We start from the raw sequence: 14,486 nt of genomic DNA, 5'->3' as shown, positions 1-14,486 counted from the left end.
CTAGTGTTTGCTTGGTCTCTGTTGTCACTAGTGTTTGTTAGCTCTCTGCTTTTGCTATTGTTTGCTAGCTCTCTGCTGTCACTAGTTTTTTCTAGCTTTCTGTCGTCACTAGTGTGTGCTAGCTCTTTGCTGTCACTAGTGTTTGCTAGCTCTCTGCTTTTACTAGTGTTTGATATCTCTCTGCTGTCACTAGTCTGTGCTAGCTCTCTCTGTCAATTGTGTTTGCTAGCTCTCTGCATCACTAGTGTTTCTTAGCTCTCTCTGTCACTAGTGTTTGCTGTCACTCTGCTGTTAGCTCTCTGCTTTTGCTTTAGTTTGCTAGCTCTCTGCTGTCACTAGTGTTTTCTAGCTCTCTGCTGTCACTAGAGTTTGTTAGCTTTCTGCTTTCACTAGTGTTTGCTAACTTTCTGTTGTCACTAGTGTTTGCTCGGTCTCTGTTGTCACTAGTGTTTGTTAGCTCTCTGCTTTTGCTATTGTTTGCTAGCTCTCTGCTGTGACTAGTGTTTTCTAGATTTCTGTCGTCACTAGTGTGTGCTAGCTCTTTGCTGTCACTAGTGTTTGCTAGCTCTCTGCTTTTACTAGTGTTTGATATCTCTCTGCTGTCACTAGTCTGTGCTAGCTCTCTCTGTCAGTAGTGTTTGCTAGCTCTCTGCATCACTAGTGTTTCTTAGCTCTCTCTGTCACTAGTGTTTGCTGTCACTCTGCTGTCACTAGTTCATGCTAGCTCTTTCTGTCAGTAGTGTTTGCTAGCTCTCTGCATCACTAGTGTTTCTTAGCTCTCTGCTGTCACTAGTGTTTGCTAGCTCTCTGCTGTCACTAGTGTTTGCTAGTTCTCTGCTGTCACTAGTGTTTAATAGCTCTGTGTTGTCACTCGTGTTTGCTAGTTCTCTGCTCTCATTAGTGTTTCAAAGCTCTCTGCTGTCACTAGTGTTTGCTAGCTCTCTGCAGTCACTAGCGTTTCTTAGCTCTTGCTGTCACTAATGTTTGCTAGCTCTCTGCAGTCACTAATGTGTGCTAGCTCTCTGCAGTCACTAGTGTTTGCTAGCTCTCTACTGTCACTAGTGTTTACTAGCTCTGTATTGTCACTAGTCTTTGCTAGCTCTCTGCTGTCACTAGTGTTTTCTAGCTCTCTGCTGTCACTAATGTTTGCTAGCTCTCTGCTGTCACTAGTGTTTTCAAGCTCTCTGCTGTAACTAGTGTTTACTAGCTCTGTGTTGTTACTAGTCTTTGCTAGCTCTCTGCTGTCACTAGTGTTTGCTAGCTCTCTGCTGTCACTAATGTTTGCTAGCTCTCTGTTTTCACTAGTGTTTGCTTGGTCTCTGTTGTCACTAGTGTTTGCTAGCTCTCTGCTGTCACTAGTGTTTGCTAGCTCTCTGCTGTCACTAGTGTTTGTTAGCTCTCTGCTTTCACTAGTGTTTGTTAGCTCTCTGCTTTCACTAGTGTTTGCTAGCTCTCTGTTGTCACTAGTGTTTACTAGCTATGTGTTGTCACTAGTGTTTGCTAGCTCTCTGCTTCTGCTAGTGTTTGCTAGCTCTCTGCTGTCACCAGTGTTTGCTAGCTCTCTGCTGTCATTAGTGTTTGTTAGCTCTCTGCTTTCACTAGTGTTTGCTAGCTCTCTGTTGTCACTAGTGTTTGCTAGGTCTCTGCTTTCACTAGTGTTTGCTAGGTCTCTGCTTTCACTAGTGTTTGCTAGCTCTCTGCTTTCACTTATGTTTGCTAGTTCTCTGCAGTCACTAGCGTTTCTTAGCTCTCTGCTGTCACTAATGTTTGCTAGCTCTGTGCTCTCACTAGTGTTTACTAGCTATGTGTTGTCACTAATGTTTGCTAGCTCTCTGCTGTCACTAGTGTTTGCTAGCTCTCTGCTTCCGCTAGTGTTTGCTAGCTCTCTGTTGTCACTAGTGTTTGCTAGGTCTCTGCTTTCACTAGTGTTTGCTAGGTCTCTGCTTTCACTAGTGTTTGCTAGCTCTCTGCTTTCACTTATGTTTGCTAGTTCTCTACTGTCACTAGTGTTTACTAGCTCTGTGTTGTCACTAGTCTTTGCTAGCTCTCTGCTGTCACTAGTGTTTGCTAGCTCTCTGCTGTCACTAATGTTTGCTAGCTCTCTGCTGTCACTAGTGTTTGCAAGCTCTCTGCTGTCGCTAGTGTTATATAGCTCTCCCTGCCACCAGTATTTGCTAGCTCTCTGCTGTTACTAGTTTTTGTAAGCTCTCTCTTTTACTAGCTCTCTGCTGTTACTAGTGTGTGCTAGCTCTCTGTATTCACTATTGTTTGCTAGCTCTCTGCTGTCACTAGTGTTTGCTAGTTCTCTACTGTCACTAGTGTTTACTAGCTCTGTGTTGTCACTAGTCTTTGCTAGCTCTCTGCTGTCACTAGTGTTTTCTATCTCTCTGCTGTCACTAATGTATGCTAGCTAGCTGCCGTCACTTGTGTTTTCTAGCTCTCTGCTTTTACTAGTGTTTGATATCTCTCTGCTGTCACTAGTCTGTGCTAGCTCTCTCTGTCAGTAGTGTTTGCTAGCTCTCTGCATCACTAGTGTTTCTTAGCTCTCTCTGTCACTAGTGTTTGCTGTCACTCTGCTGTCACTAGTTCATGCTAGCTCTTTCTGTCAGTAGTGTTTGCTAGCTCTCTGCATCACTAGTGTTTCTTAGCTCTCTGCTGTCACTAGTGTTTGCTAGCTCTCTGCTGTCACTAGTGTTTGCTAGTTCTCTGCTGTCACTAGTGTTTAATAGCTCTGTGTTGTCACTCGTGTTTGCTAGTTCTCTGCTCTCATTAGTGTTTCAAAGCTCTCTGCTGTCACTAGTGTTTGCTAGCTCTCTGCAGTCACTAGCGTTTCTTAGCTCTTGCTGTCACTAATGTTTGCTAGCTCTCTGCAGTCACTAATGTGTGCTAGCTCTCTGCAGTCACTAGTGTTTGCTAGCTCTCTACTGTCACTAGTGTTTACTAGCTCTGTATTGTCACTAGTCTTTGCTAGCTCTCTGCTGTCACTAGTGTTTTCTAGCTCTCTGCTGTCACTAATGTTTGCTAGCTCTCTGCTGTCACTAGTGTTTTCAAGCTCTCTGCTGTAACTAGTGTTTACTAGCTCTGTGTTGTTACTAGTCTTTGCTAGCTCTCTGCTGTCACTAGTGTTTGCTAGCTCTCTGCTGTCACTAATGTTTGCTAGCTCTCTGTTTTCACTAGTGTTTGCTTGGTCTCTGTTGTCACTAGTGTTTGCTAGCTCTCTGCTGTCACTAGTGTTTGCTAGCTCTCTGCTGTCACTAGTGTTTGTTAGCTCTCTGCTTTCACTAGTGTTTGTTAGCTCTCTGCTTTCACTAGTGTTTGCTAGCTCTCTGTTGTCACTAGTGTTTACTAGCTATGTGTTGTCACTAGTGTTTGCTAGCTCTCTGCTTCTGCTAGTGTTTGCTAGCTCTCTGCTGTCACCAGTGTTTGCTAGCTCTCTGCTGTCATTAGTGTTTGTTAGCTCTCTGCTTTCACTAGTGTTTGCTAGCTCTCTGTTGTCACTAGTGTTTGCTAGGTCTCTGCTTTCACTAGTGTTTGCTAGGTCTCTGCTTTCACTAGTGTTTGCTAGCTCTCTGCTTTCACTTATGTTTGCTAGTTCTCTGCAGTCACTAGCGTTTCTTAGCTCTCTGCTGTCACTAATGTTTGCTAGCTCTGTGCTCTCACTAGTGTTTACTAGCTATGTGTTGTCACTAATGTTTGCTAGCTCTCTGCTGTCACTAGTGTTTGCTAGCTCTCTGCTTCCGCTAGTGTTTGCTAGCTCTCTGTTGTCACTAGTGTTTGCTAGGTCTCTGCTTTCACTAGTGTTTGCTAGGTCTCTGCTTTCACTAGTGTTTGCTAGCTCTCTGCTTTCACTTATGTTTGCTAGTTCTCTACTGTCACTAGTGTTTACTAGCTCTGTGTTGTCACTAGTCTTTGCTAGCTCTCTGCTGTCACTAGTGTTTGCTAGCTCTCTGCTGTCACTAATGTTTGCTAGCTCTCTGCTGTCACTAGTGTTTGCAAGCTCTCTGCTGTCGCTAGTGTTATATAGCTCTCCCTGCCACCAGTATTTGCTAGCTCTCTGCTGTTACTAGTTTTTGTAAGCTCTCTCTTTTACTAGCTCTCTGCTGTTACTAGTGTGTGCTAGCTCTCTGTATTCACTATTGTTTGCTAGCTCTCTGCTGTCACTAGTGTTTGCTAGTTCTCTACTGTCACTAGTGTTTACTAGCTCTGTGTTGTCACTAGTCTTTGCTAGCTCTCTGCTGTCACTAGTGTTTTCTATCTCTCTGCTGTCACTAATGTATGCTAGCTAGCTGCCGTCACTTGTGTTTTCTAGCTCTCTGCTTACACTAATGTTTGCTAGCTCTCTGCTGTCACTAGTGTTTGCTAGCTCTCTGCTGTCACTAGTGTGTGCTAGCTCTCTGCTGTCACTAGTATTATATAGCTCTCTCTGCCACCAGTATTTGCTAGCTCTCTGTTGTTACTAGTTTTTGTAAGCTCTCTCTTTTACTAGTGTTTGCTAGTCACTAGTGTTTGCTAGTTCTCTGCTGTGACTAGTGTTTACTAGCTCTGTGTGTCACTAGTGTTTGCTAGCTCTCTGCTGTTACTAGCATTTCTTAGCTCTCTGCTGTCACTAGTGTTTGCTAGCTCTCTGCATTCACTAGCGTTTCTATCTGCTGTCACTAGTGTTTGCTAGCTCTCTGCTGTCACTAGTGTGTGCTAGCTCTCTCTTTCACTAGTGTGTGCTAGCTCTCTGCTTCACTAGGGTTTGCTAGTTCTCTGCTGTCACTAGTGTTTACTAGCTCTGTGTTGTCACTAGTGTTTGCTAGCTCTCTGCTGTCACTAGTGTTTACTAGCTCTCTGCTTTCACTAATGTTTGCTAGCTCTTTGTTGTCACTAGTGTTTACTAGCTCTGTGTTGTCACTAATGTTTGCTAGCTCTCTGCTGTCACTAGTGTTTGCTAGCTCTCTGCTGTCACTAGTGTTTGTTAGCTCTCTCTTTCACTAGTGTTTGCTAGTTCTCTGCTGTGACTAGTGTTTACTAGCTATGTGTTGTCACTAGTGTTTGCTAGCTCTCTGCTGTTACTAGCGTTTCTTAGCTCTCTGCTGTCACTAGTGTTTGCTAGCTCTCTGCAGTCACCAGCGTTTCTTAGCTCTCTGCTGTCACTAGTGTTTGCTAGCTCTCTGCTGTCACTAGTGTGTGCTAGCTCTCTCTTTCACTAGTGTTTGCTAGTTCTCTGCTGTCACTAGTGTTTGCTAGTTCTCTGCTGTCACTAGTTTTTACTAGCTCTGTGCTGTCACTAGTGTTTGCTAGCTCTCTGCTGTCACTAGTGTTTGCTAGCTCTCTGCTTTCACTAATGTTTGCTAGCTCTCTGCTGTCACTAGTGTTTACTAGCTATGTGTTGTCACTAATGTTTGCTAGCTCTCTGCTGTCACTAGTGTTTACTAGCTATGTGTTGTCACTAATGTTTGCTAGCTCTCTGCTGTCACTAGTGTTTACTAGCTATGTGTTGTCACTAGTGTTTACTAGCTCTCTGCTGTCACTAGTGTTTGTTAGCTCTCTGCTTTAACTAGTTTTTGCTAGCTCTCTGTTGTCACTAGTGTTTGCTAGGTCTCTGCTTTCACTAGTGTTTGCTAAGTCTCTGCTTTCACTAGTGTTTGCTAGCTCTCTGCTGTCACTAGTGTTTGCTAGCTCTCTGCTGTCACTAGCGTTTGCTAGATCTCTGCTGTCACTAGTGTTTACTAGATCTCTGCTAGCTCTCTCTGTCACTAGTGTTTGCTAGCTCTCTGCTGTCACTAGTGTGTGCTAGCTCTCTGCTGTCACTAGTGTGTGCTAGCTCTCTGCTTTCACTAGTGTTTGCTATCTATCTGCTCTTACTAGTGTGTACTAGCTCTCTACTGCACAAGTGTTTGCTAGCTCTCTGCGGTCACTAGTGTGTGCTAGCTCTCTGCTGTCACTAGTGCATGCTAGCTCTTTCTGTCAGTAGTGTTTGCTTGCTCTCTGCATCACTAATGTTTCTAAGCTCTCTGCTGTCACTAGTATTTGCTAGCTCTCTACTGTCACTAGCGTTTACTAGCTCTCTGCTGTCACTAGTGTTTGCTAGCTCTCTGCTGCCACTAGTGTGTGCTAGCTCTCTGTTTTCACTATTGTTTGCTGGGTCTCTGCTGCCACTAGTGTTTGTTAGCTCTCTGCTTTCGCTAGTGTTTGTTAGCTTTCTGCTTTCACTAGTGTTTGCTAGCTCTCTGTTGTCACTAGTGTTTGCTAGGTCTCTGCTTTCACTAGTGTTTGCTAGCTCTCCTTTCTGTCTCCTTATTGAAAGCTTACTGCTCACTGTGGCATATGTACAAGTTGTCTGCTCTCTAGACTGCACATGCTCTCTCTTTCTAACAAGCTACTTCTGTTGAATATCAACAGATCAAATGTATGTAGACAGCTAATAAACATCCATGCATTGAAGTCCCTGCCAGCCTTGGGGGCATATTTATCAAGTTCCGTATGGAGCTTGATGCCCCGTGTTTCTGGCGAGCCTTCAGGCTCGCCAGAAACCCAAATTATGAAGCAGCGGTCTAACTCCATAACCTGTCCTCCTGCTCTGAGGCGGTGGACAGACATCGCCAGAAATCAACCCAATCAAATACAATCAGGTTGATTGACACCTTCTGCTAGTGGTCGATTGGCCGCAAATCTGCAGGGGGCGGCATTGCACCAGCAGCTCACAAGAACTGCTGGTGCACTAATAAATGCTGAGAGTGTGTGTAGCATTTATCGATGTGCAGCGGACATGATCCGCAATATCGGATTATGTCCGCTCACACAATGATAATTCGGCCCCTTGGTCTTTCCTCAACCGTCTCACAAATTTAGTGTTACAAATGCGGTGACATTCTTTTTAGGGAGAAAGTCAAGACTTCCATCTGTAACACAATTGGAGTTGACAATATTGCAGCCTGATCTGGCTCAAGAAGCGTATTAAATGGAATGTACTCACAGATAAAGATGAAAATTGTAACTTTTAATTGAAGAACCAGGACACATATGTAATGAATAATTCCCAGCTTCTGTGCAAACTCGATGCTCACTTTTCCATATTAGCTCTCTGTTCTCTTGCTCCTCTTAGCTCCATGCCTATCTAGTTTTTAATTAATCCTTAAGGGGACACTGAACCCATTTTTTTTATTTAGTGATTTAGATAGAGCATGACATTTTAAGCAACTTTCTAATTTACTCCTATTATCAAATTTTCTTCATTCTCTTGGTATCTTTATTTGAAATACAAGAATGTAAGTTTAGATGCTTGCCCATTTTTGGTGAACAACCTTGGTTATCCTTGCTGATTGGTGGACACATTCATCCACCAATAAAAAAGTGCTGTCCAGAGCACTAAACCAAAAAAAGCTTAGATTTCTTCTTTTTCAAATAAAGATAGCAAGAGAACGAAGAAAAATTGATAATAGGAGTAAATTAGAAAGTTGCTTAAAATTGCATGCTCTATCTGAATCACGAAAGAAAAATATTTGGGTTCAGAGTCCCTTTAAGATTAGCTCACTACTCCTCATCTTCTGTGACGGCTCTTTCTGTTTTTCCTCCATAATAACTCTCTTTACTTTTATTCTCTGTCTATGCTATCTCTTTCTCTCGCTCTGTCCCATGCTAGCTCTCTGTTTTTTATCTTCTATAAGCTAGCTTACTTATGTATGCTTGCTTTGTAAGCTAAGCTTCATAGTTCTCCCTCATAGACTAAATAACTCTCTTTTTCCTGAGTTGCCCAGGTCCCCCAAATATTCCAGTCCCTGTACCTCATTTGGAAGGGTTGCCAACTTCAAACATTAAGTTTCAGAATCACACAGTCCCTTTGTGAATATAACTCTCCATATTTCAGCTGTTTTGACATAATCTATGAGAGTGGTGTATTTGCTTTGCGGCACAAGTGTTTATGGAACAATGGGCTACAGTTAATTATACTAAATTCCTAATGAAGACAGAATAATGTGGATTCCTTCTAAAATACAAATGCCCCCTCTTTGGCTCTCTCTTGGCTATCTCTATCCATTTATTTAGCTCGCTCTCTCTCCACTGTGCTATCTTTTTTTTTTTCTCTTTGTCTACCTGCGTTCTCTACCTTTCCTTGGCTTGCTACTCTGTGCTAGTTCTCTTTGCGACTTTATTTTCTTTAACAACTTATACAGGAATACAAATTTTGTCCTATTTTGCACTTTCATTTGCGTGCAAACACCTCCAGAAGTAAACTTTTAACGCAAGTGAGTTAGCGTGCATATTACAAGTTGGAAATAAATTGCACCCAAATTTCAAGACTTCGAACATCACAACCATGTTAACAGATTTGGCCCATAGACTTTAATAGGGCGCACTTTCAAAAGAAAACCAACACTTGCGGGCTAACCCGAGACCGCATTAGACCTACAGCACTAAACCCGAAAGTAATTATGAATATTTCACATTCCAATGTTCTTCACATAGCAGAAAATGTTCTTGTTATTTTTATATACAGTATATATATATATATATATATATATATATATATATATATATATATATATATATATGATCATTTAATATATATATATATATATATATATATATATATATATATATATATATATATATACACTATAGATACAGTTATAGATATATATTGAAAAATATTAAGAACATTTTCTATTATGTGAAAAATATAAGAATGTAAAATATTTACAGAAAATACACAGCAAAACACAAGTGGAAAGGGCTCCAAAGTGTGTGTGTGTGTGTGTATATATATATACTGTTCAAAGAGAGCACTCTCACTTCCAAAAATAATGAATGGCAGGATGCCAGCAGGTAAATATATGGATGAAGGAAGGCACTCTCTGGTCTTTTAAGTAAATATTTAAATAAATCAAGTGTGACGTTTCGGAGACACACTCCCCTTCATCTGTGGAAGGGGAGTGTGTCCCCGAAACGTCACACTTGATTTATTAAAATATTTACTTAAAAGACCAGAGAGTGCCTTCCTTCATCCATATATATATATATACACATAAATGTACATATATACTCGATCAGGTTGAATTCCGACTATGTCTGTCCGCCTGCTCAGAGCAGGCGGACAGTGTTATGGAGCTTGATAGATAGGCCCCTAGGTCTTCAGTCATACAAATCTGATGTGTTTACCTTCAACTTCTAATACACGCAAGTTAGGCCGGTCGCAATATTGCTTATCGTGACTCGCACTAACAATAGCACGCCACTTGTAATATAGCCCACAGTGTTTTTTTGGTTGGCTGTTTTTTTTAGAATGCTTCTTGCTTAGCTTTTCTAGGCAAATCTCCTGATCTTTTTGTTAGCTGTCCCTTCTGTACGTTAGCTTTCTATCTTGAACTCTCCTTTGTTAGATTTATTCTCCTTTGTATTTCATTTGATCTCTCCTGTGTAAATGTTCTAGGACTATCTGTGCTTCAATACCAGCTCCGTCCCCTGCTCTCACCTCTGCACGTTTTTAGTTATCTTACTCTCATCCTTCCTACCTCTCTTTTGTACTACCATTTATACTAGCGCTGCGGAATCTGTTGGCGCTCTACAAATAACCGATAATAATAATAATCCTAGCCTCTTCTTTGTGCTAGTTGTCTTCTACCAGTTTTTACTTTATTTATATCTATTTCCTGTTTTCTGTGCTACCACTTTCTTCTCTTTCCTACAATGACAGATCTATGCGGGTGCTGGTTGTGCCATACATTACCATTTATTAATGTAACAAACCCAAAATGCCAACTGTATTTGTAAAATAGTACAGAGTCCTTCTCAGAGCATTTATCATTGCACCAGCAGTTCTGGTTAACTGCTTGTGCAATGTCGCCCCCTGCAGATTCGCAGCCAATCGGCCGCTAGCAAGGGGTGTCAATCAACCTGGTCGTATGTGATTGGGCGGATTGGTGTACGCCGCCTCAGAGGTGACATACAAGTTAAGGAGCAGCGGTCTTAGGACCGCTGCTTCTTAAATCATGTTTCCGGTGATCCTGAAGGCTCGCGCAGAAACAGATGTATCTGGCCCGATTTGGGCCATGATAAATCGTCCCCTTGTAGTCAACTTCCCGTACCTACAAATGTGATAACTTAGAGCCACCCTGCTTTTTCTTGTATAAATTTTATTGACTCTAGAGCATAGCTGGTGGTCCAAGGAACGTCTTAAACACTGTGCGAAGATTTATGTGCACACATTTCATTTTTATTGAGGAAAACACATTCTCACTATTTTAGTCAACAAAACACCTATTTTGACTCTTTAATTGCTCCCCCCACACATAGTAGAGCTTTAACACATTTGAAGCTAAAGGCAACCAAAGTAAAGATCTTAAAGTTTTTAAATGTAGTCTTTGGGGAGAAAAAACCTAGACACATCAACACACAGACACCTACACTCGCTTGCATATTTGTGTCATGCTAATCACTCTTGTGCATATATTCTCTCTTTCTTCCTTACACCTTCCTTTTTTTCTGAAACACGGAAACTATATTAGCCGCAGAGACACAACAATGGTATAAATTCGCTAATATTTGGGGCAAAAAAATGTTCCACTGTGAAACATCTCTTATAATTTAAACTGATTTACTAGAATTTGTAAATTAAACTCCATAAAACAACAATAACCTAGATTACGAATTTTGCATTTCAGCTTTTAACGCTGAAAAAATGGCAATTTCAGTGTAAAAGCAGGAATGCACTATTGGGAGTCGTGTCGGTTTAGCTACACCACAAGCATTTTAGCCTGTAACGCAACGTCAAAAAAATAACGATTTTTTTTAATTTTTCATTGGATTTGTTTGTTTTTTTTTAGTTGTAATTTAGATTTTTTAATTTTTTTTCGTAGTGTTTGTTTTTTAAATTTGTAATTTAGATATTTTAATTGGTAGTATTTTTTATTTTATTAGATTAGTTATGTTCGGTTAATTTATAGTTTAATGTTAGGTTTATATTTATTTCACAGGTAAGTTTTTATTTATTTAAATAGTTAATAGTTTAATTTAGTGGCAGAGATGTAGGAGGCTGGAGGTTTAGGGGTTAATAACTTTATTTAGTGGAGGCGATGTCGGGGAGTGGCGGAATAGGGGTTAATAGCTTTTATTAGTGGTGACGATGTCGGTGGCGGCAGATTAGGGATTAATAATTTTATTATAGTGGCGGCGATGTCAGTGAGTGGCGGAATAGGGGTTAATAGCTTTATTATAGTGGCGGCGATGTCGGGGAGCGGCGGAATAGGGGTTAATAACTTTTATTAGTGTTGGCGATGTCGGGGGCGGCAGATTAGGGGTTAATAACTTTATTATAGTGGCGGCGATGTCGGGGGCAGCAGATTAGGGGTGTTTAGACTTAGGCTTTATGTTAGGATGTTAGGTCTAAAAGTAACTTTCTTTTCCCCATAGACATTAATGGGGTTGAGTTACGGTGATCGCCATTCCGCACTTCAGGTGTTAGTTTTTTTCTAACACTCTCTCCCCATTGATGTCTATGGGAGAAAGCCTGCACGAGCACGTCAAAGCAGCCCTTGGCTTTTGTGCGGTATGGAGCTTAACGCCACCATATCGCACGCACAAGGAGGCTTTTCAGAAACTCGTAATGGCAGCGCTATGGAGGGTGAAATAACGCAACTTTTGTTGCGTTTGTTTCCCACCCTGTTTAGCGCAAAACTCGTTATCTAGGTGATTGTGAATTAAGTAGATTTTTTCTCACTAGTGAATAAAAATAAATTTAGAATAAAGTCTCTTACATACATTTTCTGGCTTTTACACAGGTAGTGGTGTATTTAGTTGTTGTGCTGCTCTATGCATTTTTTTTTGTGTTCACCACTCACCACCTGCCCCAACATCTTATATTTGCATCATATATTTATCACAACTGAAATCCAGGGGCATATGGAGCCATAGCCTGGAATGATATATGTGGGTGAGGCAGACTCTAGAGGGATGATCATGGTGAGGGCACACAGACCGGCCTGCCATTATGAACCAGCCCCCCTGACACCTATGCAGACAACCAAGGATTATTGTTTTAAAATAAAACTACCATATGAAACACTTGGCAATCATAAGAATGAGAAGGCATCATGCCTTTCATCTTCTTTAAAAAAAATGTTGCTCCCATAACTCCTACTGCTCTAGGCCCAGACCTAGTTGGCCTCCTCCTCACATGCACAATACAGTTTCCACTGCACAACATCCCTGTTTTTCTAGCACACAATCTCTTGTATAATACATATGCATATTATTTTATTACTTTAGTGCACTCTTTTTCAGACAGACACTAGCTATTTCACATTCCCTCACTGTGCAAACATACACTCTTCTCTCGAACACATAGACACTTACTCTCACAAAAACTTGTTTTCCTCATTATCAACTTAACTTTTTTCTCTAACTTATCCCACAATTACATATTCCTGAATTATTTCATTACCGCTGATATAACAAAATAGAAAAGTCATTAAATTATATTACAATTAACTAATTAAATAGTTTTGATAGTGGATTTAGAACACTTCTGACGTGCAGTGCCTAGTTTTTGCATTCAAAAGTTTTCTAACCTGTATGTTAACAACAATAAATTTGATTGCTTAAAAATTGTTAAAGGGGCGTGATACTCAAAATTTTAAAAGAGAATGTTTCAAAATTTATTACAGAGCTTTCATTTATTTTTTGTGCAAAGAAAAAAAACAAACAAATGTTCCTGTTAAAGGGACAGTAAAGTCAAAATTAAACTTTCATGATTCAGACAGAGCATGCAATTTTAAATAACTTTCTAATTGACTCCCATCAATTTTTCTTCATTCTCTCTGTATCTTTATTTGAAAAAGCAAGAATTATGCATTTAGCACCCGGCCCATTTTTGGTTCAGCAAAAGGATGAAAAAAAATTGATAATAGGAGTAAATTAGAAAGTTATAAATATTTGGGTTTCATATCCATTTAATTGTTAAACAAAAAAAAACAAGATATTAATACATTTTAAAATACCATGTGGTAGACTGAACAAATATCTCTAATACTGAATTGTATAGTTTACGCATATTTTTTATTTTTATTTTATTTCCACCTTAACCACGTTTACATATGATGATTAATCAGAGGAAATATGGTCTATAAAGTATATGAAGTTACAAAAATTCTACCTTTGACTTCATCCAGCTAAAAATGCTATTGTGAATAGCTCAAAACCCAAAAATGCACAAGACCTAAACATTTTGGATCTAACTATTCTCCCAAGAGCTACTTTTATCACAAATTCCAGAAAAAATTTACAATGTAAGAAAGTATTATTCATCAAATAACTTTTACAAAGTCTAACTATTTCATATAATTAAATAATTTAATATGAATAATTAATAATTTATTCTTTATATACCATTTTGTTATACTTTTTATTGGTCCAGCTATAGTCTAAAACCATACAATATTATACACACCCCAAAAACATATATGTTATATATGCATACGTTAAACACAGTAATTTAATTAAAAAATATTTTACAAGACTTTAGAATACAGAACACAGTGAGGTTATTTGGTTACTACATATTACATTTCCTTTATATTTGGATCACATCTCCAAAAGAAAATACATTTGTATTTGTTCAAAGAAGAGCTACTAAACTGGTGCATTCTTTAAAACAAACAAAACAAAAAATGGAAATCCCTTGTGTCCTCACTATGCACAGCTTTGTGGAAAGAAAAAGAGCAAAATTATAGAAAGATAAAAAGAAACATATATATTATTTTCCAGGAGGGAATATGAGAAGAAGACTATGTGATTTGTGAATAGAGTAAGGATAATTTACAAGTAATTTGTAAATAGTTCAGTTATATGCTGTAAACTATAAGTGGCAAGGATATATGCGGCTACAAAAAAACCCGAAAAGCTGTAATTAAAAAATATTTATCCCCAAAAGAGAATGAGTAGTCTTGACAAATTAATGGGTCTTAGCTGGATTAATATTTATTTTGTTAGATGTCATAAAATTACTTTTCTCCTGTACATATATTTACTTTTTTATTATTTATAATAATCCCTATTATATTACATTCTTAATTTGGAGTAAGCAACACAATATATATATAGTATTTTTCCCTAAAGAAATTACAATTGTAAAATATTTGGTGTATTTTCAGACCATATTAGAAATGCAACTTCCTTTTCTTTATAGTAGTTATTGCTTGGTTTTAATCTCCTTGATTGAGTATGCATCACACAAAAAACAGGATTTTCTTTTATCCTATTTACTTAAATATAGACATAAACCTTGATACCTTAAGCTCTCTACGTGAGATATTGGATTTTATTTCTATGATTCTTTTTTTGGCTTTTGATTTCCATGTGCAAATACATATCAAGGGATACTGAGAGGGCAACCAATGATTTAAAAAGCTGGCTTGGGACACAGATCCTCTCTCCACTTTCAGAGTGCATAGGTCTGGGCAAATACAAACTAAATCTGGTTGTCCTAATTTTAGAAAAATATGAGG

The 14,486-nt window shown here is 39.2% G+C and overlaps 1 protein-coding gene across 2 annotated transcripts in view; it reads right to left on the bottom strand.

Annotated features, from left to right (window-relative positions):
* Window positions 1–14,486, bottom strand: part of C1QL1 (complement C1q like 1) — a 274,758-nt gene that overhangs the window by 259,439 nt on the left and 833 nt on the right. The gene's annotated exons all lie outside the window — the stretch shown is intronic.

Source organism: Bombina bombina, chromosome 1, assembly GCF_027579735.1.
Source record: "Bombina bombina isolate aBomBom1 chromosome 1, aBomBom1.pri, whole genome shotgun sequence".
Taxonomy (NCBI): Eukaryota; Metazoa; Chordata; class Amphibia; order Anura; family Bombinatoridae; genus Bombina; species Bombina bombina.
This window is presented reverse-complemented; position numbering and strand designations above follow the sequence as displayed.